General features: G+C 42.1%; 1 pseudogene across 1 annotated transcript in view; it reads left to right on the top strand.

Annotated features, from left to right (window-relative positions):
- Positions 1–26,137, top strand: part of LOC147892628 (uncharacterized) — a 45,887-nt pseudogene extending 19,750 nt beyond the window's left edge. Inside the window, exons 4-8 of the transcript XR_015542314.1 lie at positions 22,054–22,178; positions 22,940–23,148; positions 23,796–24,119; positions 24,206–24,842; positions 24,958–26,137. The product of XR_015542314.1 is annotated as an uncharacterized LOC147892628 (transcript). The remainder of the gene's footprint in view (positions 1–22,053; positions 22,179–22,939; positions 23,149–23,795; positions 24,120–24,205; positions 24,843–24,957) is intronic.
- Positions 26,138–27,306: the final 1,169 nt, after the last annotated feature.

The raw sequence follows: 27,306 nt of genomic DNA, 5'->3' as shown, positions 1-27,306 counted from the left end.
GAGAATGGCACCAGTGCCATTCTCCCAATGGAATGTCCTAATTCAAAATTTTGGCTTCACAAAGGTAGAAGGCACCAATGCCATTCTCCCATTGGAATTAGTGGAGTATCAATCTATAGGTTTAGTGCCATTCTCCATTGAAATAGGAAACTGGAGAATGGCACTAGGAATAGGAAAATGGAGAATGGCACTAGTTCCCTTTTGAATTTGGATATATAGAGTGGCACATATGCCATTCTCTCCAATATTAAATTTAAATTCAAATTCAAATTATTCTGTTTGAAATTGTATTTCAAAACCAAAATTTATATTAGGACATTGCAATGGGAGAATGGCACTGGAGAATGGCACTGGAGAATAGGAAAATGGAGAATGGCACTAGTGCCATTCTCCCAATGGAATGTCCTACGTTTTTAGCTTTGTAATAGGAAAATGGAGAATGGCACTAGTGCCATTCTCCCAATGGAATGTCCTAATTCAAAATTTTGGATTCACAATGGAATGTCCTAATTCAAAATTGGTACTAGTGCCATTCTCCCATAGAAAATGGAGAATGGCACTAGTGCCATTCTCCCAATGGAATGTCCTAATTCAAAATTTTGGATTCACAATGGAATACTCCTCCTAGAATAGTGGTGCCAATCTCTTATTAGGCCCTAAGAAATGTCATTGAGAAGCCTAAACTCACATGCACAAGGAATCCTAAACTCACATGTGCATTGGCACTACCACTAATGGAGAATGGCAGTGATGCCAATCTCATGCTGGCAACTACATAATGACAATGAGATCATCAAAATCACACTACAGCCAATAAATAATCCTACTAGAGCCAATAAATATAGTGGAATGTCAACCTACAGGTTTGGTTTGTCTAGATTACCACTAGTGGAAAATGGCAGTGATGCCAATCTCATGCTGGCAAATGCATAATGACACTGAGACCATCAAACTCACATGTACAGAGATCATATGGAATTGTGCCAATCTCTGTGGAGAATGCCACCAGTAGAGAATGGTAGTGGTGCCAATCTCATACCATGACCTGAAAACATGCACAAGGAATCCTAAACTCACATGTGCATTGGCACTTTTGCCATTATCCTATTGCCATTCTCCGCTAGTGGTAATGTGCATTCTTCTATGTAATGATCACTCACTCCGCTGTGCAGAGATCATATGGAATTGTGCCAATCTCTGTGGAGAATGCCACCAGTGGAGAATGGCAGTGGTGCCAATCTCATACCATGACCTGCAAACATGCACAAGGAATCCTATACTCACATGTGCATTGGCACTTTTGCCATTATCCTACTGCCATTCTCCGCTAGTGGTAATGTGCATCCTTCTATGTAGTGATCACTCTCTCCGCTGTGTAGAGATCATATGGATTTGTGCCAATCTCTGTGGAGAATGCCACCAGTGGAGAATGGCAGTGGTGCCAATGTCATACCATGACCTGAAAACATGCACAAGGAATCTTAAACTCACATGTGCATTGGCACTTTTGCCATTACCCTACTGCCATTCTCCACTAGTGGTAATGTGCATCCTTCAATGTAGTGGAATGTCAATCTATAGGTTCAGTTTGTCTAGATTACCACTAGCGGAGACTGGCAGTGATGCCAATCTCACATGTGCACTTTTGCCATTATCCTACTACCATTCTCCGCTCATTCTTCTATGTGGTGGTATGTCAATCTATAGGTTTAGTTTGTCTAGACAACCAGTAGTGGAAAATGGCAGTGATGCCAAACTCATGGTGGCATTGAGAAGCCTAAAATCACATGTGCATCCTTCTATGTAGTCATCACTGTCTCCGCTGTGTAGAGATCATATGGAATTGTGTCAATCTCTTTGGAGAATGCCACCAGTTGAGAATGGCAGTGGTGCCAATCTCATACCATGACCTAAAAACATGCACAAGGAATCCTAAACTCACATCTGCATTGGCACTTTTGCCATTATCCTACTGCAGCCAATAAAATTAGTGGAATGTCAATCTATAGGTTCAGTCTGTCTAGACTACAACTAGCGGAGAATGGCAGTGGTGCCAATCTCATGCTTGCAACTACTTGATGACACTGAGATCATCAAACTCACATGTGGAATGGAATAGGACACCACTCTCCTATGATCACTGGAATACCCCCCTAGAATAGTAGGGTAAACATTTGTACAAGTGGAGAATGGCAGTGGTGCCAATCTCTTATTAGACCCTAAGAAATGGCATTGAGAAGCCTAAACTCACATGTGCAGAGATCATATGGAATTGTGCCAATCTCTGTGGGGAATGCCACCAGTGGAGAATGGCAGTGGTGCCAATCTCATACCATGACCTGAAAACATGCACAAGGAATCTTGAACTCACATGTGCATTCTTCTATGGAGTGATGACTGTCTCCGCTGTTTAGAGATCAAATGGAATTGTGTCAATCTCTGAGATCATCATCACTCACATGTGGAATGGAGTAGGACACCACTCTCCTATGATCACTGGAATGCCCCTCCTAGAATAGTAGGGTAGACATTTGTACAAGTGGAGAATGGCAGTGGTGCCAATCTCTTGTTAGGCCCTAATAAATGGCATTGAGAAGCCTAAACTCACATGTGCATTCTTCTATGTGGTGGTCACTGTCTCCGCTGTGTAGAGATCATATGGAATTGTGTTAATCTTTGTGGAGAATGCCAACAGTGGAGAATGGTACTGGTTCCAATCTCATACCATGACCTGCAAACATGCACAAGGAATCCTAAACTCACATGTGCATTCTTCTATGTAGAGATCACTGTCTCCGCTGTGTAGAGATCATATGGAATTGTGTCAATCTCTGAGTTCATCAAACTCACATGTGGATTGGAATCGGACACCACTCTCCTATGATCATTGGAATACCCCTCCTAGTATAGTAGGGTAAACATTTGTACAAGTGAAGAACGCTAGTGGTGCCAATCTCTTATTAGGCCCTAAGAAATGTCATTGAGAAGCCTAAACTCACATGTGCAGAGATCATATGTAATTGTGCCAATCTCTGTGGAGAATGCCACCAGTGGAGAATGGCAGTGGTGCCAATCTCATACCATGACCTGAAAACATGCACAAGGAATCCTAAACTCACATGTGCATTGGCACTTTTGCCATTATCCTACTGCCATTCTCCCCTAGTGGTAATGTTCATCCTTCTATGTAGTGATCACTCTCTCCGCTGTGCAGAGATCATATGGATTTGTGCCAATCTCTGTGGAGAATGCCACCAGTGGAGAATGGCAGTGGTGCCAATCTCATACCATGACCTGAAAACATGCACAAGGAATCCTAAACTCACATGTGCATTGGCACTTTTGCCATTATCCTACTGCCATTCTCCACTAGTGGTAATGTGCATCCTTCAATGTAGTGGAATGTCAATCTATATGTTCAGTTTGTCTAGATTACCACTAGCGGAGAATGGCAGTGATGCCAATCTCATGCTTGCAACTACACTATGACACTGAGATCATCAAACTCACATGTGGAATGGAATAGGACACCACTCTCCTATGATCACTGGAATACCCCTCCTAGAATAGTAGGGTAAACATTTGTACAAGTGGAGAATGGCAGTGGTGCTAGTCTCTTATTAGGACCTAAGAAATGGCATTGAGAAGCCTAAATTCACATGTGTAGAGATCACATGGAATTGTGTCAATCTATGTGGATAATGCCACAACTATAGGTTTAGTTTGGCTAGATATTCACTAGCGGAGAATGGCAGTGATGCCAAACTCATGCTGGCCCTAAGAAATGGCATTGAGAAGCCTAAACTCACATGTGCATTCTTCTATGTAGTGATCACTGTCTCCGCTCACATGTGGATCGGAATCAGACACCATGATCATTGGAATACCCCTCCTAGAATAGTAGGGTAAACATCTGTACAAGTGGAGAATGGCAGTGGTGCCAATCTCTTATTAGGCCTTAAGAAATGGCATTGAGAATCCTGTGTCAATCTCTGTGGAGAATGCCACCAGTGGAGAATGGCAGTGGTGCCAATCTCATACCATGACCTGAAAACATGCACACGGAATGCTAAACTCACATGTGCATTCTTCTATGTAGTGATCACTGTCTCCGCTGTGGAGAATGCCACCAGTGGAGAATGGCAGTGGTGCCAATCTCATACCATGACCTGCAAACATGCACAAGGAATCCTATACTCACATGTGCATTCTTCTATGGAGTGATCACTGTCTCCGCTGTGTAGAGATCATATGGAATTGTGTCAATCTCTGAGTTCATCAAACTCACATGTGGAATGGAATAGGACACCACTCTCCTATGATCACTGGAATGCCCCTCCTAGAATAGTAGGGTAGACATTTGTACAAGTGGAGAATGGCAGTGGTGCCAATCTCTTGTTACGCCCTAAGAAATGGCATTGAGAAGCCTAAACTCACATGTGCATTCTTCTATGTAATGATCACTGTCTCCGCTGTGCAGAGATCATATGGAATTGTGTCAATGTCCGTGGAGAATGCCACCAGTGGAGAATGGCAGTGGTGCCAATCTCATACCATGACCTGCAAACATGCACAAGGAATCCTATACTCTCATGTGCATTCTTCTATGGAGTGATCACTGTCTCCGCTGTGTAGAGATCATATGGAATTGTGTCAATCTCTGAGTTCATCAAACTCACATGTGGAATGGAATAGGACACCACTCTCCTATGATCACTGGAATACCCCTCCTAGAATAGTAGGGTAGACATTTGTACAAGTGAAGAATGGCAGTGGTGCCAATCTCTTACTAGGCCCTAAGAAATGGCATTGAGAAGCCTAAACTCAGATGTGCATTCTTCTATGTAGTGATTTTTGTCTCCGCTGTGCAGAGATCATATGGAATTGTGTCAATCTCTATGGAGAATGCCACCAGTGGAGAATGGCAGTGTTGCCAATCTCATACCATGACCTGAAAACATGCACAAGGAATCCTAAACTCACATGTGCATTCTTCTGTGTAGTGATCACTGTCTCCGCTGTGTAGAGACCATATGGAATTGTGTCAATCTCTGAGATCATCAGAGTCACATGTGGATTCTTCTACAAGTGGAGTCTGTCTAGACTACTACTAGTGGAGAATGGCAGTGGTGCCAATCTCACATGTGCATTCTTCTATGTAGTGATCACTGTCTCCGCTGTGTAGAGTTCATATGGAATTTCAATCTATAGGTTTAGTTTGGCTAGATATTCACTAGCAGAGAATGGCAGTGATGCCAAACTCATGCTGGCCCTAAGAAATGGCATTGAGAAGCCTAAACTCACATGTGCATTCTTCTATGTAGTGATCACTGTCTCCGCTCACATGTGGATCGGAATCAGACACCACTCTCCTATGATCATTGGAATACCCCTCCTAGAATAGTAGGGTAAACATATGTACAAGTGGAGAATGGCAGTGGTGCCAATCTCTTATTAGGCCTTAAGAAATGGCATTGAGAAGCGTGTGTCAATCTCTGTGGAGAATGCCACTAGTGGAGAATGGCAGTGGTGCCAATCTCATACCATGACCTGAAAACATGCACAAGGAATGCTAAACTCAAATGTGCATTCTTCTATGTAGTGATCACTGTCTCCACTGTGGAGAATGCCACCAGTGGAGAATGGCAGTGGTGCCAATCTCATACCATGACCTGCAAACATGCACAAGGAATCCTATACTCTCATGTGCATTCTTCTATGGAGTGATCACTGTCTCCGCTGTGTAGAGATCATATGGAATTGTGTCAATCTCTGAGTTCATCAAACTCACATGTGGAATGGAATAGGACACCACTCTCCTATGATCACTGGAATGCCCCTCCTAGAATAGTAGGGTAGACATTTGTACAAGTGAAGAATGGCAGTGGTGCCAATCTCTTACTAGGCCCTAAGAAATGGCATTGAGAAGCCTAAACTCAGATGTGCATTCTTCTATGTAGTGATTTTTGTCTCCGCTGTGCAGAGATCATATGGAATTGTGTCAATCTCTGTGGAGAATGGCAGTGTTGCCAATCTCATACCATGACCTGAAAACATGCACAAGGAATCCTAAACTCACATGTGTATTCTTCTATGTAGTGATCACTGTCTCCGCTATGTAGAGACCATATGGAATTGTGTCAATCTCTGAGATCATCAGAGTCACATATGGACTCTTCTACAAGTGGAGTCTGTCTAGACTTCTACTTGTGGAGAATGGGAGTGGTGCCAATCTCATGCTGGCCCTAAGAAATGGCATTGAGAAGCCTAATCTCACATGTGCATTCTTCTATGTAGTGATCACTGTCTCCGCTCACATGTGGATCGGAATCAGACATCATGATCATTGGAATACCCCTCCTAGAATAGCAGGGTAAACATCTGTACAAGTGGAGAATGGCAGTGGTGCCAATCTCTTATTAGGCCTTAAGAAATGGCATTGAGAAGCCTGTGTCAATCTCTGTGGAGAATGCCACCAGTGGAGAATGGCAGTGGTGCCAATCTCATACCATGACCTGAAAACATGCATAAGGAATGCTAAACTCACATGTTCATTCTTCTATGTAGTGATCACTGTCTCCGCTGTGGAGAATGCCACCAGTGGAGAATGGCAGTGGTGCCAATCTCATACCATGACCTGCAAACATGCACAAGGAATCCTATACTCTCATGTGCATTCTTCTCTGGAGTGATCACTGTCTCCGCTGTGTAGAGATCATATGGAATTGTGTCAATCTCTGAGTTCATCAAACTCACATGTGGAATGGAATAGGACACCACTCTCCTATGATCACTGCAATGCCCCTCCTAGAATAGTAGGGTAGACATTTGTACAAGTGGAGAATGGCAGTGGTGCCAATCTCTTGTTAGGCCCTAAGAAATGGCATTGAGAAGCCTAAACTCACATGTGCATTCTTCTATGTAATGATCACTGTCTCCGCTGTGCAGAGATCATATGGAATTGTGTCAATGTTTGTGGAGAATGCCACCAGTGAAGAATGGCAGTGGTGCCAATCTCATACCATGACCTGCAAACATGCACAAGGAATCCTATACTCACATGTGCATTCTTCTATGGAGTGATCACAGTCTCTGCTGTGTAGAGATCATATGGAATTGTGTCAAGTTCATCAAACTCACATGTGGAATGGAATAGGACACCACTCTCCTATGATCACTGGAATGCCCCTCCTAGAATAGTAAGGTAGACATTTGTACAAGTGGAGAATGGCAGTGGTGCCAATCTTTGTTAGGCCCTAAGAAATGGCATTGAGAAGCCTAAACTCACATGTGCATTCTTCTATGTAGTGATCACTGTCTCTGCTGTGCAGAGATCATATGGAATTTCAATCTATAGGTTTAGTTTGGCTAGATATTGACTAGCAGAGAATGGCAGTGATGCCAAACTCATGCTGGCCCTAAGAAATGGCATTGAGAATCCTAAACTCACATGTGCATTCTTCTATGTAGTGATCACTGTCTCCGCTCACATGTGGATTGGAATCGAACACCACTCTCCTATGATCATTGGAATACCCCTCCTAGAATAGTAGGGTAAGCATCTGTACAAGTGGAGAATGGCAGTGGTGCCAATCTCTTATTAGGCCTTAAAAAATGGCATTGAGAAGCCTGTGTCAATCTTTGTGGAGAATGCCACCAATGGAGAATGGCAGTGGTGCCAATCTCATACCATGACCTGAAAACATGCACAAGGAATGCTAAACTCACATGTGCATTCTTCTATGTAGTGATCACTGTCTCCGCTGTGGAGAATGCCACCAGTGGAGAATGGCAGTGGTGCCAATCTCATACCATGACCTGCAAACATGCACAAGGAATCCTATACTCACATGTGCATTCTTCTATGGAGTGATCACTGTCTCCGCTATGTAGAGATCATATGGAATTGTGTCAATCTTTGAGTTCATCAAACTCACATGTGGAATGGAATAGGACACCACTCTCCTATGATCACTGGAATGCCCCTCCTAGAATAGTAGGGTAGACATCTGTACAAGTGGAGAATGGCAGTGGTGCCAATCTCTTATTAGGCCTTAAGAAATGGCATTGAGAAGCCTAAACTCACATGTGCATTCTTCTATGTAATGATCACTGTCTCCGCTGTGCAGAGATCATATGGAATTGTGTCAATGTCTGTGGAGAATGCCACCCGTGGAGAATGGCAGTGGTGCCAATCTCATACCATGACCTGCAAACATGCACAAGGAATCCTATACTCACATGTGCATTCTTTTATGGAGTGATCACTGTCTCCGCTATGTAGAGATCATATGGAATTGTGTCAATCTATGAGTTCATCAAACTCACATGTGGAATGGAATTGGACACCACTCTCCTATGATCACTGGAATGCCCCTCCTAGAATAGTAGGGTAGACATTTGTACAAGTGGAGAATGGCAGTGGTGCCAATCTCTTACTAGGCCCTAAGAAATGGCATTGAGAAGCCTAAATGGCATTCTTCTATGTAGTGATTTTTGTCTCCGTTGTGCAGAGATCATATGGAATTGTGTCAATCTCTGTCGAGAATGCCACCAATGGAGAATGGCAGTGTTGCCAATCTCATACCATGACCTGAAAACATGCACAAGGAATCCTAAACTCACATGTGCATTGGCACTTTTGCCATTATCCTACTGCCATTCTCCGCTAGTGGTTGAGAGTTTCTTTGGAATCATGATTTATTTCAGGGATTTCAATGGTGTATCAACAAGTTGTTATGTTTCCATCCTAAAGTGTACTTTTTTACTTTGCAATGAGTAATCAACATGACATGTAAAGTTATCATTTTACAATAATGATAGTCAGTCCAAAAATTGAAAGTGCACAATAAATGATTGTCATTGCCACCTAAATTACATCAAATGCTTGTCATTGCCCATTGATTTTCCATCAACTACATATCTTGCATTCATTCTCCTCAACTACATATCTTGATTTTCCATCAACTACATATCTTACTAAGTTAAAGAGCTTGTGCGTTTTCATTGCAATACTCATGGTTATTAATTACACTCTACATTTTGTAAACGATGTTTTGGATATTTTCAAATGAGAATGCTCACAACAAAAGCGAGTCTCAATATCAATGGAAATTCCAGAATTATGAAGGTGTTTTTGAACATCACTATGGCTCACGAGATGAATCTAACTCAAATGGGTTTCAAAGTTTATTATTTTGTTGACGATAACGTAGTTTAGACACTGATATTCTATTTATTATTTGAGAATGTAGTTGATATTTCACACTTCATGAATGGCTATCTAGTCTATTTTCACATATTTCTCCTGTTTTTTCATTGAGGGGAGCTACAATTTCTTCCAAAACTGCCATTCTGGGAATTGGGTTTTTCCCGAATTATCTAATACGGTCTTAGAAGGATTCCTCTTGACTCCACACTCCTCCACATGCCTTCCACATGCTTGGCATATGATTGCTCTTTTATTATTGGAACACATGGGCATGAGCCCACCTCTTTATATGACTCACTCTTCCTATTTTCTAAAAACCCCATAATATCCCATACACAAATAACTCTCACCCTATACCAAGGTATTTATCATTCATACACATGGTATTTACAATGATCCATTCCACTCATCCTCTCAATCCCATATAATATTTTAGAAAATAGAAATAAGTGAGAGCTGCTAGGCTATCACTTGATACTCAAACTCTTATCAAACATAGAAGAAAGCAATACCAATGCCAAATAAAAAATATCAAATTTTGGCATCACAATACAATACATGTAATATGAGTTTTTTATTTATCTCAACAATCCCATTTGGGATGTCTCTGCTTATGTATAATTGATTTTTATATTGATACAATTAACATGTAATATGAGTTTTGATTTCTCTCAACAATTTCTTTACATAAAATATTCTTTCTCTTATTTGTAGTGTGTATAACATTTAGCATTAGTCTATGGTAGAAATATTGAATTCAAATCAAGAATCAAGGGTACCTTCTTATAAGGCTTTAAAGATACCACATGAAAAATCGGTAAAATTAACAAAGATTGAGTCCTTATCACTTGTAAAAACCATAAACTTTCCATTATGAATAGTTCATGTACAAAAGTTTCATATAGGATTAAAAAAATTAATTTGCATTACTATTTTTTACAACTGAAGGAGCATTAGTGGAGAATTGGGCTCTCAAAAGGGCCTCATAAGGAATGGATTAGTCCTAATGAAAGGGCCAAGGTAGGTCCCAAAAAGTCCTAACCCCCCCTCACCTAGGTGGGTTAAGCCCACAAGTGAGCTTACCTCTTACACCTCTTACACAACTCTTACTCCTAGGTGGGAACCAAAAAATTCAAATTTCAAATTTTCAAAATCCAAAAATTCAAAATTTGAATTCCCTCACTCCTTCTCTCTCCTCCCTCCCTCCCTCCCTCCCTCCCCCTCCTCCCTCCCCCTCCCTCACTTCCCCTCCTCACTCCCTCCTCCCCCTCCCTCCTCCTCCCCCTCCCTCTCTCCCTCCTCCCCCTCCCCTCTCCTCCCCTCCCCCTCCTCACTCCCTCCTCCCCCTTCCTCCTCCTCCCCCTCCCTCCCTCCCTCCTCCACGCCTGCTCCTTTTTCCCTCCCCCTCCCTCCCTCCCCCATGCCTGCTCCTCCTACCCTCCCCCTCCCTCCTCCTCCACTACTGTTCCTCCTCCCCCCTCCCTCTTGCTCCTCCCTCCTCCCTCCTTCCTCCTCCACCCCTACTCCTCCTCACCCTCCACACCTGTTGGCTGCCCCCCTTTCCTTCTCTTCAACTATTGGTCCTCCCTCCCCCCTCCCTCCTCCTCCTTGCCCTCCCTCTTCCTGCATGCTGCTCCTTCAAGCCTACATCTCCACACCTTCTCCTTCTCTACACTCCTTTAGTCATGGCACCATTTGAGGATGTCTCCAACAAGTACCAGGTTAACTTAGAGTTGGAGGCTGAATATGCAAGCACACGTAGTCTAGGATTGAGGGGAGCTTCCAAAATCCACAGTCTTCGTTCTTCGTTCGCAAGGAAAGAAGCATCTCGACCTTTGGGTAGAAGGATCCTTGTATCCTTTCGATCTTGCTAACCAAAAGAGCCCTACTTTCCATACAATGCATGAGCTAGTTCGGTTTGTTGGAAATGGACATGCAGGGTTGCTTGGTTATTGCAATTGGTTAAACAATGCTCAATCAATGGCTATGCAAGCAAGTGATATGCACAGAGCCCAAGCAGAGATGCTAGCACATTTAGGAAACAACACCATTATTGCAATGCATAACTCTATGCAGGATCTTTAAAGGGAGAACCAGGATCTTTATGGTAAAGCCAAAGCATTGGACTTGGAGCAAAATGCATTGGACTTAGAGTGACATAAATTAGAAGAGTCACTGTGTAAGCTAGTTGAGTCCAAAAAAGGCTTGGAAAGATCTATATACAATCAAGTATGACGAGTTGTAGAGAAGGAATGAGAGAAGGCAGAAGAACGAGTGCAAAAGATGAAAGAAACACCTTTGGGATTGAAGGAGAGGAAAAGAAGGTACTTACATAACCGGGATGCATTGGCACCCACTAGTGTGCTAGAAAGAGGAGAGTCCGGGCTACAAGGTTGGTTATCAAATGTTCCAATGAGATTACACTCTTTTGTGCTACATTGTTTGTGACTAAGTTTTTATTGTGTTCTTCTTTGGGAACTTCATGGAAGACGTGATGGGAAGAATGGACGGGGATGATATTGACTGTTCATATGCTCTAGCTAGTTTATTGAAGTCAAGTGATGTCATTGGGATACTAATGGACCCAAGATACAAGGGCCTATGTGTGCAAGTTGCTTAGGAGGTGATGAAGGACTTCAAGGATATTGTGGATGCAAAGGAGATGCTTGCAGCTTGTGATACTATCAGTGTAAGTCATGAAGCTTACATATCTGTTTTCAAAATTTTCAAGTCTACTATTTTGGGAAAGTATAAGAAGTCTACAGTGCCCCTACCCACACCTTGGTCTGTGAGATGTGCACGGCGAGAAACAAACCAATGTGCAAGAGAAATGCTTGGAGGGTACCATTGCATAAGGGGCACAATGACTTGGAAGAGTAAAAGGAAATGTGGCTTGCAAACCTTTGAGATGAATGCTTTCAACAATGTCTACTTAGATGTTGAGAAACTGCAACAAGCAATGGTCAAATTCTATGGCATGAGAGAAGATGGTAAGAGGAAATCCATTATAGCATTGCACTTTACTTAGTTCATTTCCTATAACATGTTTATCCTAACGATTTTTCTCTTTTGTTGTATAGATTGCAATGGAAAGCTCATATTTGTCATCAAAATGGATGAAGCTCAATTGGTGAAAGAACCTAAGTTAGAGAGAGTCAACATCTGCATTATAAATAAAGCCTTAGCCTTTGTTCAAGGGGATGAAGAAGTAGAGCAAGATTTCTCAGTGTAATCAGAGAAAGATATAGGGTGGCTTGTAGCATTTGAGACTCCAAAAGAGTGCCACGAGACATTGAAGTGGGTTCTAGATAGAACAGGAATCCCATTGACCATCCAAAGAAACCCGTGGCAGGGCAAGGGGGGGGAGGGCGATGAGGGTGGGGGGGTTAGGGTGGGGGCAAGGGGCACGATGAAACCCGTGGGACGGTGTTTGGGTACCTATAAGGCCCCCACCAAGAGTCAAGAAGCCATACCGAGAAAAACCAGGAGCGTGGGTCCTGAGGGAGATCAGGAAAATGCAGAAGACCATTGACAACTTGATCCCACGTGCTCCCTTCCAATGTGTGGTACGGGAGATCACATAGGGATACAAGGATGACGTGCACTTCAACATAGGAGCTATGGGGGTGCTCTAGGAGGCTGCAGAGCAAGTTACCACCGCTCTGTTCGAGGACGCCAACTTGTGTGCCATCCATCCAAAGCGCGTCACGGTCATGGACAAGGACATGGCTCTGGCGAAGTGGCTACGGAGTGGCCCAAGTTTGAAGCCCTAGATTCTCTTGCAGCCCACTCTTAGGACTAGACCACCCCCTGCCCTTGAAGGCACTATCTTGTATCTAAGGCCCAAGGGTCGATTTTTTAAAATAAAATCTATCGACATTCTCTACACTCTCGCATTGTTGTATATTTTCCATTTCAATGCTTGTAATAAATGATCATTTTAAGTTAAGTTTTGGATTATGTCAAATCTTGAAGGACTTTCATCGTCGTGCAGAAGGGAAAAGTGTCCGACATGTCACTAGGACCCCAGAAAGCCCAAAATCCGCCACTGCGTGAATTAGTGTCCGACACGTCACCAGGACCCCAGAAAGCCCAAAACCCGCCACGGTGTGAATTCACGTCGTGGTGGGTTTTGGGCTTTCTGGGGTCCTGCGACGTGCCAGACACTTTATCCTTCTACGCGATGGTGAAATTCCTTCAGGATTTAATAGAAATGAACTCTTGATACCCAGAATTGGTGAAAATGATACTAAATTGGCTAGAAATTTATTAAATCAACACAATTAAAATGATGGAGAAAATATATCATCAACGACTTAAAAAAAATACAATGGAATTCATGACAAGCAATGATAACTTAAAACAAATAATAAAGGCATGTAGTCATGTATCCATTGAAATATCCATTTAAATATATGTTTATATATACAAAAGGCCTCACAGGCTATCTTTCTTCTTGGCTAGCTCAAGTACATCGAGAATAGGGGTCTTTGAATCCCCTAGTGGATTCCTAGATATAAATCTAGCTGCAACAACATTAACATCCTCCTCTCCTATTGCCAAAGACATAGCCATTGCCATCAATGCCCTGCCATGAATGTTTGATCCAAAGGCATTAATAGTAGCCAGCCTTCCTCATTTGCAATGTTGATGGAACCAGGTGCTGTGTGATGTTCCATTTGGGAGGTGGACTCTTTCTCCTGATGTGTGTTGGAGCTGGAAGCTTTTCCATGAGAGGGTTGCGCATCGTATACGGACATGTCTGCATCCCTCATTGAAACTAGCGTCGTCAAGAGAGTCTTCCATTGTCTGGTCTTCAGTACCTAAAACCCCGAGATCTTTGACACATGTCAACATCAAACCCCAAGTGCCTCATCCTCTCGTAGTCCAAAAAGAATCTCTATGTCATGGAGGAATACATACTCTTCTCCATTGATGATGAGGGGGACAAGGACCATAATTCTGAGTCTGGGTCAACGGTCTCTGATGCAGCTCTACTGGGGGCTCTTGAAGTAGGCTCAATGCTTGAGCCACTTCCGTCTCCTCTGTTGGATCGTCACAGAGTCTCTTCCATGTAGATGTTCGAATCTAGTCTAGGGATGACCAGATCAGCAGTTCTAATAGAGGGGGTGCTAGACGATGAGGCTTCTTCCTCTAAATTTCCTTCTTGGAGAAGGAAGATGAATGTCATCTCCCATGAAAGGAATCTGGTGCCTGTATTTCCTATGATCCCTGTGTCTAGGATGTCTTGAACTTCGAGTGTCCTAAAACATTCATATGTAAGGTTGTCACAAAAGTGGGCCAAGCGCTTTACAAACTTGGGTTCCTCTATGAACATATAATTTATGTAATCTATGGGAACCCATCTCTTTGAAGTGTGGTCAAGTGTATAGGCAAAATTTGAGAAATTATCTTGCATGTAAAGGATGAGATCTAAGAAGTCATCCTTGGCTCACATATATGTGCCTAGGACATCTAAAGTCCTATCAAACACTAAAAATAGCTCTTCCTCATGATCTGCAAATGCAATTCGTGAGATGAAGTCATGGAACACAGTTCTAGCTGAATCCATGGCAAATAGCAGTTGATGTAGGGAGTAACTTCTGAGGACGAGAGTTTCTATGGCTCTCTAAATGTAAAAGTGAGAATGTGATGTAAAAAGGGCTCTTATCCCTTAATATATATCAAAATCCTAAAAATTAAAATTAATCATAAAATCCCCAAATTTTTTGAAAAACATTTACCACCATGAATTGAAAGGAGAAAACATTAAAAGAAATAACATTTTAATTTAATTGTCCATCATCTTTTGAAGCAATAACTAGGATTTGACAAACAAAATTAAATGCTGCACTAGTCAAACACATTGTTAGCAATCTTCAAAGTTGCAAGAGGAATGAAATTGGCACTATGCATGCACTTCTCCACATGGCGACTGATCTTACCACCATTTAAGGTAAAGTAGAAGGACTCTGACATGCCATCCTCCATGACTTATTTGTGTTCTTGCACATCCCTTAGAGTCCATTGCGATGTGACATTCACATTCTTGACATCTCCCTCTTCAACATCAATAAACAAACTTACCCCCATATTGTCTTCATCATTAAAGTCTAGGGGAAGCCACTGGCCATTGTTTTCTTCCAGCATCTGTACTGAAAAGTTAAATACAACATTTGGCGTGACAAATGGTATCTAATAACCACATCGTCTTAACATGCGTGACATTGAAACACATCACCCTTTTGGTCACTTGACCTGGTTCCCCGATTCATCCCAAGTAAATATTCAAGAGCATTTTCATCTACACGCTTGCAGGACCACATAGTTTTTGTTCTATGCATATGTAAAACATCTACCACCATGCATAAGAGCTCTTAGAAACCAAACACAAAATTTCGAAATGGACTCATTACACTTACAGGTGAAAAAGGTACATAGATAGAAAGGTTCATAGTGTGATGGTATCCTAGATTCATTGAATGATGGAGGACGCTGCATATCTTTTCCCATGTAAACATGTTGCACTTTTGTGAGCCATCCTTTCTTCCCAAACTTGAACTTCAAGATGCGCCCCTTCCACTCATGCAAGATGTCAGCTCTCTTGCTCTTGGGAAGCTTATGTGGACCTTTGGCTGATCCTTTCATCACTATCCAGTCATTTAAGCTATAGGTGCAAGGGATCCACTCATCCAATGCATTTTTGGTGTTGTGGAAGACACGAGAGGTCACATCATTGCTTGGTCTTGTAGCCTTTCTCCTCACCATGCTTGTAGAGGTTGCAACAGCAAGAATGGGACTCCCACACAAGGCAATGCAGCTACAACAGAGGCACAAAAGAGGGAGAAGAAGAGGGACAGAGCAGCAACAGCAGAGGCACAGAAGAGGGAGAAGGAGAGGGACAGAGTAGCAGCAACAGAGGCACAGGAGAGGGACAGAGCAACAGCAACAGCAACAACAACAGAGGCACAGGAGAGGGAGAAAAAGAGGGACAGAGCAGCTCCAACAGAGGCACAGGAGAGGGAGAGGGGGGAGAGAGAGAGAGAGAGAGAGAGAGAGAGAGAGAGAGAGAGAGAGAGAGAGAGAGAGAGAGAGAGAGAGAGAGAGAGAGAGAGAGAGAGAGAGAGAGAGTTGCAGCAAGCAGGCTAGAGCAGGAGGGAGCAGAGAAAGAGGGGGGAGAGGGAAAATGCGTGGGATTTGGTTCAAATCTGAGTGTTTTGGTAGGCTGGACCAGAATAGTGGGGGGCGGAGGTCCTAGAAAGAGGGAGGGCGGAAGAAAAATTCACCACAAGGGCCCTACCATCCCATTGAAGGCAGTTTTGGGCTCATATGGGAGAGGTGCACTTGGTAGGAGGGTCAAACATGGGTTAAGAGGGGGGGGATGGTTTGGGTGGTCCCTAGTGTAAGGGGAGCAACCAATAGGGGCTCTCTGCAGGCCTTCCCACCCTCCACCTCAACATACCATTGCCCCACACCTTCTAGCACTCTCATTGGTACACCTCAAATCACTAGACTCTAATCCCTTGAAATTAGGAAACACTAATTGGAGGCCCTTTTGAGACCCCAATTCTCCCTTAATGGAATGTTACAATGCAAAGTATGTATATAGCTTTAGAGCTAGACTAGTAGAATAGCTTCTTTAGTATGTTTCCTGATTAATTAAGAGTACAGAGATAGACTACTAGCATAGCTTCTAGTAGTATGTTTCCCCAATAATTGAGAGGATAGAGCTAGACTAGTAGTAGAGGTTCTCTAGTTGCTTCTCGAATAGTTCAAGAAGAGATGACGATGAGATGTTGAAGCAAACATTAGAGGAGCAAATGGTACAGGAGGAGCTGGTGCACGAGGAGAAGATAGAGGATTGTTCAGGTGCATCACATGCTCCAGCTACATTGGAGTCCTGCTGAGGAGTATCTAGGTATAGTGGAAGTTAAAAAGTCTCCACCGCCGTCGGCAATAAAAATTGCATTTAGAACAAGAACCAGAAAAGTAGTAGCTTGTGAATGAGGATCAGCCTTCTCTATGAGTTGGACCGTGGTAGATATCTACACATTTATGCAATCACTAAGATCAATCTGGCTCTTGGTCACTAAGTTGTTGAGAAGTACTATACATGTACAAAAATCATGAAAAATCCTATACATTGTTATTGAGAAGTAATAAAATAGCCTCTCCAGCAATGCTTTTGCATTGTGCTCTCCCTCCATTGCAATAGCTACTATTGTATGGTTTGTTAGTAACAAATGAAGACAATAAATGAATCATGTAAATTTAACAAATGAAGATAATAAAGAACCAATTTGTAAACATTTTATGCACCTATTTGTTGTTGATAATGAATGAGAATCTTTCAAATACTATCCTCTATCTCCACACAAATGTTGCCATGAATGATTCGTGAAAGAGAACCAAACTTTCAAATGGGTAAAATGCAAGTGAGAGAACTAGGACAAAAAGTAGGAACGCAAGCAAGAAAGACGCCGTGGGGTGCCTATTGCCATGGATGTAAAGTGTGAGCAGGAGAACTGGGGGGGGAAAACAGGTCCAATCTTAGACTCAAGAAAGCACATTTGAATCTTTAATTTGTACAAGTGGGAAAACTTGTTTAGGAGGGAAATCAAATTTGAGTCTGTGATCCTTTTTGAAAATGACTCCTTGTCAAGTTTATACAGTTGTACATCCGTAAAGTTTTCTCTTTCTCTTATTATGTGAAACTATTTTGTATTTTCTCTATGTTTTCAATGTTACATTGGCCCTCTTGTGATTGGTGGAGAGGGATTTTCATTTTGGCCAAAAGGCCCTAAAATGAGTTTCCTTTTTTCCTAATGTTAGTGAAAAAAAGAGTATGGTCTTTAGTGAAATAAACGAGTATGGTCTTTATTGTTTAGTTTACCTTTGATGCACTTTTTCTTTTGTAAGGTCATCTCATGGGGCTACTTTCACTAAAGCCTCATTGGAAAACCAAGTCGCTGCTAATCCAAGTTACTAAATTACATGTTTTTTGTGTGAAATGAATCTACTTGTACTATATATAATGTTTTTCACTTCTTCCATTTCTTCTAATATTTATATTAGATCATCTCATAATACAATGGCAATGCGCCCATCATCATCTATACGAGTTGGGTTATGTGAGTGAAATCTTTCTCTCTTTATATTTCTTATATATTCATTATTTGTCATTTTAAATTAGAGTCATGATTTATTTCAACATGCATGAGATCTTAGGTGATGTTCAAACAAGAAATTTGGTTATATTTTATCAAAACAAAAGTGCAACAAAGAAATGAAGTGTACCAAGTTTTATTGGTATGCATGTCCTTGCAGTAAGTGCAATGGATATATCATAAAGCCACATAATCAAATCAATAGAAATCTTCTTAAATATGGTCCTACAAAAGATTGGAAAGAAGTACACGAGACTCAAAAAGTAAGACTTTTTATATTAGCTGAATTATTATGAAAGGTACAAGAATCTTAAAATATCTAAACTACTTTCTTTCTTGTTGTTACAGTAAGCTTGGGAAATTATTACATGCTCTATCAAAATGTAGAGTGTGAAATTACACATTGGAAAGAATTTTCTTTAACATAAACTATCCACCAAGGTTAGAGGTTAGCGATTTAGAGATTTTGATCCTTCAAAGAATGATGGTTGGAATTGTGAGCTCCCAATTTCAATCAAAGAAAATGTCAACCTGCAATGACAAAACATTGGCAAACCCAACGCCAATAAGAGCCAAATGCCTCAAGCATAAACACTATCCATGGTCATAAGCATCAATAATGTCTCATCCAAGAGAGCATAGCCCTATCAGTGCATCAACTACAATGTGTCAAGTTGTCCCTCGTCATAAAATAGCATCTGTGTGCTAAACGTCCATCAATAAAGCATCCCACAAGGCAATCTGGGCCTATCAGTGCATCCAATAAGGATCGCAATGCATCCAAATGGCCTGTAAAGCATCTACTGCAACCCAGTGCAAACCATGCATGAGCGCACACAGCTTAGACTGCAACTAGAGTCTCATCCAAGAGAGCATAGCCCTATCAGTACATCAACTACAATGTGTCAAGTTGTCCCTCATCATAAAATAGCATTTGTATGCTCAACGTCCATCAATAAAGCATCCCACAAGGCAATCTGGGCCTATTAGTGCATCCAACAAGGATCCCAATGCATACTTATTCAATCAAAAAAGAAGAACACATTTAATCTTGTGAGTTATGTTCTTGATGGAAATGAAGCAGTGTATATTCATAGCTCTGCCTACGATGATAGCTTGATGATTGTAGTTTGGGTTTGTAATCTTACATGTCCATCTTGAAGAGAAGATGGACATGTAGGTTTTATTGACACTTGTCATCAAGATATTATGCTTGAGAAGAACTTTTTGCATTTTGTGAATTTATTTAAACAATATACTTTGATTTTAAATTAATGAGTATTTTGACCCGTCTTTGACGGGGAAAAACCCAAGCTAGCCAAGGAACACCCAAGCTATAGATGGATAAAGTTTTCTTACCACTCAGTGGCACTCATACATAACCTTTGGTTCCCCTTTTGCTAAACTCAAATGAACTATTTTCTCAAACCTTACACTACCCCCACCCCCTCTCCCTCTCGACTAATACTAAACCTTACACTACCCCCACCCCCTCTCCCCCTCGACTAATATGAATACACAAATTGATCTCATGGTGGGCTGAGGCAAGTGTAGCCTTGATATGTATCCCTTATGACCTTCAACCGCATCACCACCTCTCACCTCTTTTGTTTTGTCCTTCCCTCTCTACTTTCTCTCCTCTCTTCCTAGATGTCTCACCACCCTTTGCTCTCTACCTCTCTCTCAATTTTGATCACTACTCCATGATCCTCCAACCCTCTGCAATAGTTGCTCCCCTCATCAAGGCTCTAGCCCATTATCCTGACCTCCCCTCTTCCTGTGGTTGTTCCTTTGTGGCTTCTCCCTCCACCCCCCCCCTTGCACAATTGCTTTCCACCTTCATCTCCTTATTCTTGCAAGCTAGCCTCCTCAACTTCACTCTACCTCCCTCTCCCCTCTTCTTGCAGTTGCTCCTCCATGTCTCCCCTTTGCTCCCTACAACTTCTTTCACCACTTTTTCTTTTGGATGTCTTTCAACCCCCCTCAATTTTGTCAACCTCACCCTCCCCACTCCTTATAGTTGCTCCCTTAGTCCCTAACCTCCACTCACCACTCCCTTCTTCTAGAGCTACACTCTCAACATGCATCATCTTAGCTCCACCTTCCCCTACCCTCTCCTTACGGTTGCTTCCCCTTGCTTCCATTGTCACTCACCCACTCTCCACCCCTCCACACCTAACCTCTCACTAACTGTACACACACACATGCATACACACACACAAACTCCTCTCTCTCTCTCTCTCTTTCTTTTTCTCTCTCTATCTCACTCTGTCTCCCCTCTCTCTCTCTTTGCTCTCCCTCCATCTCTCTCTCTCTCTCTCTCTCTCTCTCTCTCTCTCTTTCTCTTCTCTTGCCCTCTCTATTTTTCTCTCCCTCTCTCCTCTGCTCTTTGCTCTCTCTCTCTCTCTAGCTCTTTGCTCTCTCTCTCTCTCTGTCTCTCTCTCTTTTTCTCTCTCTCTCCTCCTCTCCCCCCCTTCTCTCTCTCTCTCTCTCTCTCTCTCTCTCTCACTCTCACTCTCGCTCTCTAACTTTCTCTCTCTTTGGCCCCGTTTCTCTCTCTCTCTCTGTCTCTCTCTCTCTCTCTCCCCCCGTCTCTAATTCTCACTCTCTTTCCTCCTCTCTCTCTCTCTCTCTCTCTCGCTTGCTCGCTTACTCACTCTCGCTCCTTGCTCTCTTTCTCTCTCGCTCTCACTCTCTAACTTTATCTCTCTTTGACCCCCCTTCTCTCTCTCTCTAACTTTCTCTCTCTCTCTCTTTCTTTCTCATCTCTCTCTCCCTTGGTTGCCGCTCAGACTACCCGTGCTCCCTTTTGATTTACCACATGGTGCGTCGTGCTGCCTTCTCATTTGCTCCCCCATGTCATCGTGCGTCGTGTTGTCATCTTGTGTTGTGTTCTACTTTGCCACGTCATCGCACTGCATATGGATGTCCATGTGGTGCCAACAGACTGTCTTCAATCCACTACAACACCCAAGTGGCCCCTCGCGCCTATGCCATGGGGCGATCCACGTCTGACAGTTTATAGGCCGCACGCCACATCACCGGATTGCCGTGCATGCCATGTCATCGATCTTTGCCCTTTGTAGTCCATTGGTGATTGTAGCAATCACTGCACCCAAGTGCCATTTGGCAATCCGCCATCGCATGCGGCCACTGGGTTAGCCTGTCTGTGTGGGGCGTCAGCCATGTGTCAGTGCTACAGCCAATGTGCAGATTAGTTGTACTCTACATTGCACCTTGAAATCCATGCCGCATCTTCCAAGCTTATTTCACGACGGCTGATCGAACGGCTGTCTGCTCTTCTCCCTTGATCTAACGATGCGAAATATCTAAAACCTCCCGAAGATCTTTGGGCCGAGCCTGTGTGAGCCTCCCCTGAGCCACACTTGCCTATTAGAAAGTATATAGAATATAGAAGTGTATTAACCACTTCAAGAATATGTTTAGAGAATAACCTCTTACTTTTCATGAATGTATACAAATTTTAAACTCTATATATATCGATTCCTAAACGCTGATACAACTCCAACGAACCACTCCCTCCCTCCCTGCGGACATACCTCCGCTCGCCCTTCGCTTTTTGGGGGAGGTATGGATTTTTCTGTATCATGAACGTCTGCTTATCTTGGGAACTGTGAACTTAAGTGTCCAATCTTTAATATATCGATGTTACAGGTATATCTCTTCTGAAGGTTGAGTCGGGGGCAAAGGCACGTATTCAGAGTCATCTTGGAGAGAAGGCAGCGATGGACTGCGACACCTTATTAGAACAAATGGATTCATCAAACAATGGTAATCAGGTCCACCCGTAATTTGAAAATACATATATATCGCGTTGGAATTCAGTTAAGACTTCATAATGGCATCTGGCCCTAAGCTTGAGCAGTGTAAAATAGGTGGTTGTATGAGACGCAGTTAGTTTTTGAATTGCAATTCAATTTACAAGGTTTGACATTTTTATCTTCTAGTTAGTATCCTGTGCCTGATTATAACTTCTATTTTCTTCCATCAAAGTTTTAGGACTCTGTTTTTTCTCGTCTTCATCTTTGGCAGCATCAATACTCTGCATTAGGGTCACTATCCCCCTTTCCTCCCTCCTCTTGTCCCCTCTTCTCTCTGTCTCTCTATCCCTCTCTCTATATATGTGTGTAGATATATCTTAATGAAAATTTCCTTCACAAGAGAGAGAGAGAGAGAGAGAGAGAGAGAGAGAGAGATGTCTTTCTTTCCACAACAACAAAGTTGAAAGAAATTTTTCCTGTGTGGATCCCCAGAAGCTGCTGCTCCTCTCGTGCGCCATTTCTGTTTGCCTCTTAATCCTATGGGTACCTCCACCCAATGCTTTCTCTTTCCTTTACTTTGTCTGATGAGCTTCTCTGGACTAATCTGGATAACACATTTATTCTAGAGAGTCTGCACGTGGGACTTCTTTATTGAGTCTTTGTGACTGTGCACATTGTTATTCTTGGAGATGGATGCAATGTACACATAAAACTGAGTACTGAAATGACAATTCACTAGAGGTTTGGGCGCTCAATTTTATTAAAGTTTGTTGTAACAGGAGCTGAAGACATCCAGGGAAGCATTGCGATTAACACTCATGGTCCAAGATCATGCCACAGTTCCAAGGCAGGATTATACCACAAGAAGAAGTATTGAAATGGATGTTAATCAGAGTGATATACTGCCTGGCGATATTATTGTACTTTGCATGGGCGATTTACTACCTGCAGATGTTCGCGTGTTGATGTTAAATGATCTTCTTGTGAGGTGAGCATAGCTTAAATCTAGCATGGTAATAGTCATATAAATCAAACTTCCTACTATGCATTTGTACATAGTAGGGTCTTCTAGAAGCTCACCTGCATTTGCGCTCAACTTCACATTCTACTCCAAAGGAACTGAAATAGGCTTACAGCTTGTCATCCCATATTTGGACAGCATGTCCAATCCATACTGCCTCTGCAAGAGCCATATCTCACTTGTGGATCTAATCACCTCAATGCCCAAGAAGTAACGTAGCTCTCCCAAATCCTTCATCTCAAACTTATGCTTCAACATCATAGGTCTTTTGTCAGAGTTGTAGCTTTCTTACAATCTCCCCATTTCTGCTGTTTATATAGGGAGGTATTGTAGTTGTGTCTTACAAGCTCGCAGTCCAGTCTCATGAATTGATTTGTTCGATAGAGCCAGTCTTCATTGATAGGCGAGTCAATACCCGTTGAAAAGGTTGCGGACGTTCTTGAACTCAAAAGTACAGCTTTGGTAGAGCTAAGGAACATATGTTTCATGGTCAGAGTTTCCACTTGCTCTTACAGATATGCCCTCTCCCATTTAATTCTGTACCTTTGCCTAATTGTCCATTATCATTTTGATCAATCATAGAGGTGGTATTTTCATGTTATTTTAATAAACAGGGGGCTAGCATCGCACAATACATACACTGGCACAGTAGCTGGTGTTATTGGGAAAAAAAATCCTACCAATGCTTTTCAGAATGGGGTGCGGCGTGCTTCATTTTTACTTGTGTGCTTTATGATTGTAATGGTGCCTATTGTCATAATTATTAGTGGCCTCAGCACAGGTAGTTGGAGTGGTAGCTTTCTGTTTGGGATTTCTGTGGTAGTGGGCCTTACACCAGAGATGCTACCCATGATTGTTAATACTAATCTTGCACAAGGTGCGTATGAGATGGCACAGAAGAAGTGTATTATCAAAAGTGTGGATGCTATGGGAGCTATGTAAGTAAATAGTAGGAAATGTACATTTAGTATGTCCTATAAAAAAATTCACTTTGTAAGATTGGATATATTCGAGTCTTATGAAGTTATTTACATTTAGTATGTTCTGCATTCCACAATGTACAGCTTGTCAAAGAAGATTTTCCTTGTCTGACATGGTTTGTATCCTGTGCCAGGGATGTTTTGTGCACAGATAAGACAGGCACGCTTACCATTGACAATATTGTCTTGGTTCAGTACTCAGACCAACATGGTGCTACCAGGCATCAAGTTTTTGAGACGCTTATATGAATTCATCCTTTCAAAAACCCTATTGATAATGCTATCATGGCCTTTGGTGAGCAAATTCCAAGCAAAGTTGATTTGTCAAAATGGAAGAAGATTGACGAGATCCCATTTGATTTTGTGCGCCGCAGACTGTCTGTACTATTGGAGCAGATGGATGACATGGTGGTTGATGTTCAGGCTTGCAAGAAGTCACAAAGTGTTAAAACTCACACACAGTTGTTAGTGACCAAAGGGGCACTAGAAGAGATGCTTTCTGTCTGCACGAGCATCCAGGATAGTGAAAATGGTGAGACTATATTACCTATGACAGTGGAGCTCCATGACTCTCTTCAAAAAATTGGCCAAGTTCTCAATTCAGATGGTGTGCGGGTGCTGGTAGTGGCCACAAAATGGATTAACGTGTCAAATCTTGGGGTAAAAGAAAATAGCTATGAGGTAACAGCCTGTATTTTAGATCTCAAACCTGAATTTGTCCCATTCATTTCACATGATAATAAAGGAGCATGGCTTGATATGATGTAGTCATTAATTCATTTATTTGTGACTGTAGGCGCCCCGTGAGATGAAGGACAAATCGGGTGAAGAGTGTGGACTGGTATTCCAGGGTTTCCTTGCCTTTTCAGATCCTCCCGAGGAGTCTGCTAAGGGAGCTATTGATGCTCTGACAAAAGCAAGATCTGCAGGTTCTAACTGGAGACAATCTCCCTATTGCAGTCAAGATCTGCAGGGATTTGGGCATAGCAACAGATCATGTAGTGACTGGTCCTGAGCTTGCTGGCCAAGAGAAACTGGTTTTTAATGAGACTGTGAAGAAAGCAACAATTCTAGCAAAGCTAACTCCATTTCAAAAGTTGGAGGTGATCCAGGCACTGAAGTCTGCATCCCATACAGTGGGATTCTTGGGTGATGTCTTAAATGATGTTTTGGCATTGAAGGAGGCAGATGCTGGCATGTCAGTTGACTCTGCCATTGGTCTTGCTAAAGATGCTGCTGAGATTATCTTGTTGGAGAAAGACTTGAACGTTCTTCTTGCAGGAGTAAGACATGGTCGTATCACACACGGTAACACCATCAAATACATCAAAATGGCAGCCAGCTCCAATTTTGGCAATGTGTTTTCTATCTTGGTGGCAGCTGCTTGGCTTCCTTTTAATCCCATGCGGCCCATACAAATTCTCACTCAGAATCTACTGTATGATATTAGCCAAGTATCCATTCCTTGGGATGAAATGGACGCTGGATATACTGATATATCTTGCCAGTGGTCAGCAAAAGGTATGGCTAGATTCATGGTATGCATGGGTCCAATCAGCTCTATATTTGACATTGCAACCTTCGGCTTAATGTGGTGGTATTATGGAGTACGCACCAAGGAGCATCAAGCTTTGCTACAAACAACCTGGTTTATTGAGGGATTAACAACCCAGACTTTCGTAATTCACACGTTGAGGACTGCCAAGATGCCATTTCTGCAAGAGACTGCCTTAAAAGTTGTATTGATTGTGACATCCTTGATAATTCTTGTCGGACTAGTCATGTCCTTTACAACATTGGGCAAGGCAGAGAAGATGGTGCATCTGCCAGCCACATTTTATGGCTTTGTCGCTGCTATTGATCTATGCTATTGCTGCCTAGCACAAACTGGAAAAGTATTGTATATTAAATATTTTAAGACATGGTTGTAAGTGCTTGCTCCAAGTGATTGAAGCATGCAATCTGGTTTCTCTGATGTCTTTACCAGCTGCATGTTATTTGACAGTTGGTCCATTCGAACGCGTCCATGTACTGACAATGTATTGCAAGTCATTTGACTAACCAAATCCAAGCTACAATTTTTCAAAAGTAATGACTGGAATGTCATCGATAAGGGTTCCTTCCAATCCTAGCTCTTGTTAGGAGCAATGATCAAAGACTATCTTTGTCACAACTACTGAAATGAATGGATCTGGGAGAATTAATTTAGGGGAGAATTATGTTAGTAATGAAGTTTTCCAAACTCCAAGAGAGTAAAAGTGAAGTGCGCTTTGGCTTTGGCTAAAATAGATTTGAAACATTTAGACTTGTAAGCTTAATTCACAAGTGTTCAATTCTAGAAGTGAAAAGGATGGATGCCAAGTTTGAAGAATAGAAAAATCAACCTAACATTTTGATTTGAAAGGGGAGAGCATGAAGGTTGTTGACGTTGGACATGTTATTTGTCTTGAACTTTCTTCTCAATAATGTGTTCATAAGTCTAGTTGACTATTCATTCTAACAAAGCATATGTACTCCCATCGATACAAACTATTCATAAATTGCATTAGTTTAGAAGGTTAATAGATGACTATTTGTCCCACATGTTGCAAAACTTTTTCTAATAGAGAGTATGTACTCCCATCGATACAAACTATTCATGAATTGCATCGGCTTAGAAGGTTAATAGATGACTATCCCACATGCTACAAACTCAAAAAATTGAAACTACACGTGAATCACCATTTGGAATTCACCACCCAACCATAGAGGTCCACAAAGGAGACATCGGACTAGCTTGCCAACTTGTCATGCCTATGGCCATGATCCATGCACTCATCTCAATAGCTCTATTATACACTTGCATTGGTGGAATTTGATCTGAAATGGTCGCAACTTGCTTGTGTGAGTTACTTGGATGTCATGATGTTATGAGGAGTTACATTGTCATTTGAATTCTCTGAATATGATAACATTTTGGAGCTGAGTCGAGCTAATCCTTTCCTATGTTTATTTCATCTTCATATGAGGTGCAACAAAAGTCATGATCATGTTTGCACTCGTATTTTATAGGACAGGAGGGAAGATTTTTTTGTGTTTAGTTCTCGCGAAGTTAGTCAGGAAGTTCACTAATGGCTCCTAATTGCTCCTACCACTAAAATCTATT

This window comes from Dipteris shenzhenensis, chromosome 16 (genome assembly GCF_047967505.1).
Source record: "Dipteris shenzhenensis isolate YYH24624 ecotype China chromosome 16, Dip_SZ_1.0, whole genome shotgun sequence".
Lineage (NCBI taxonomy): Eukaryota > Viridiplantae > Streptophyta > Polypodiopsida > Gleicheniales > Dipteridaceae > Dipteris > Dipteris shenzhenensis.
The sequence above is the reverse complement of the archived record's forward strand: the minus strand, read 5'-3'. Positions and strand labels throughout refer to the sequence as shown.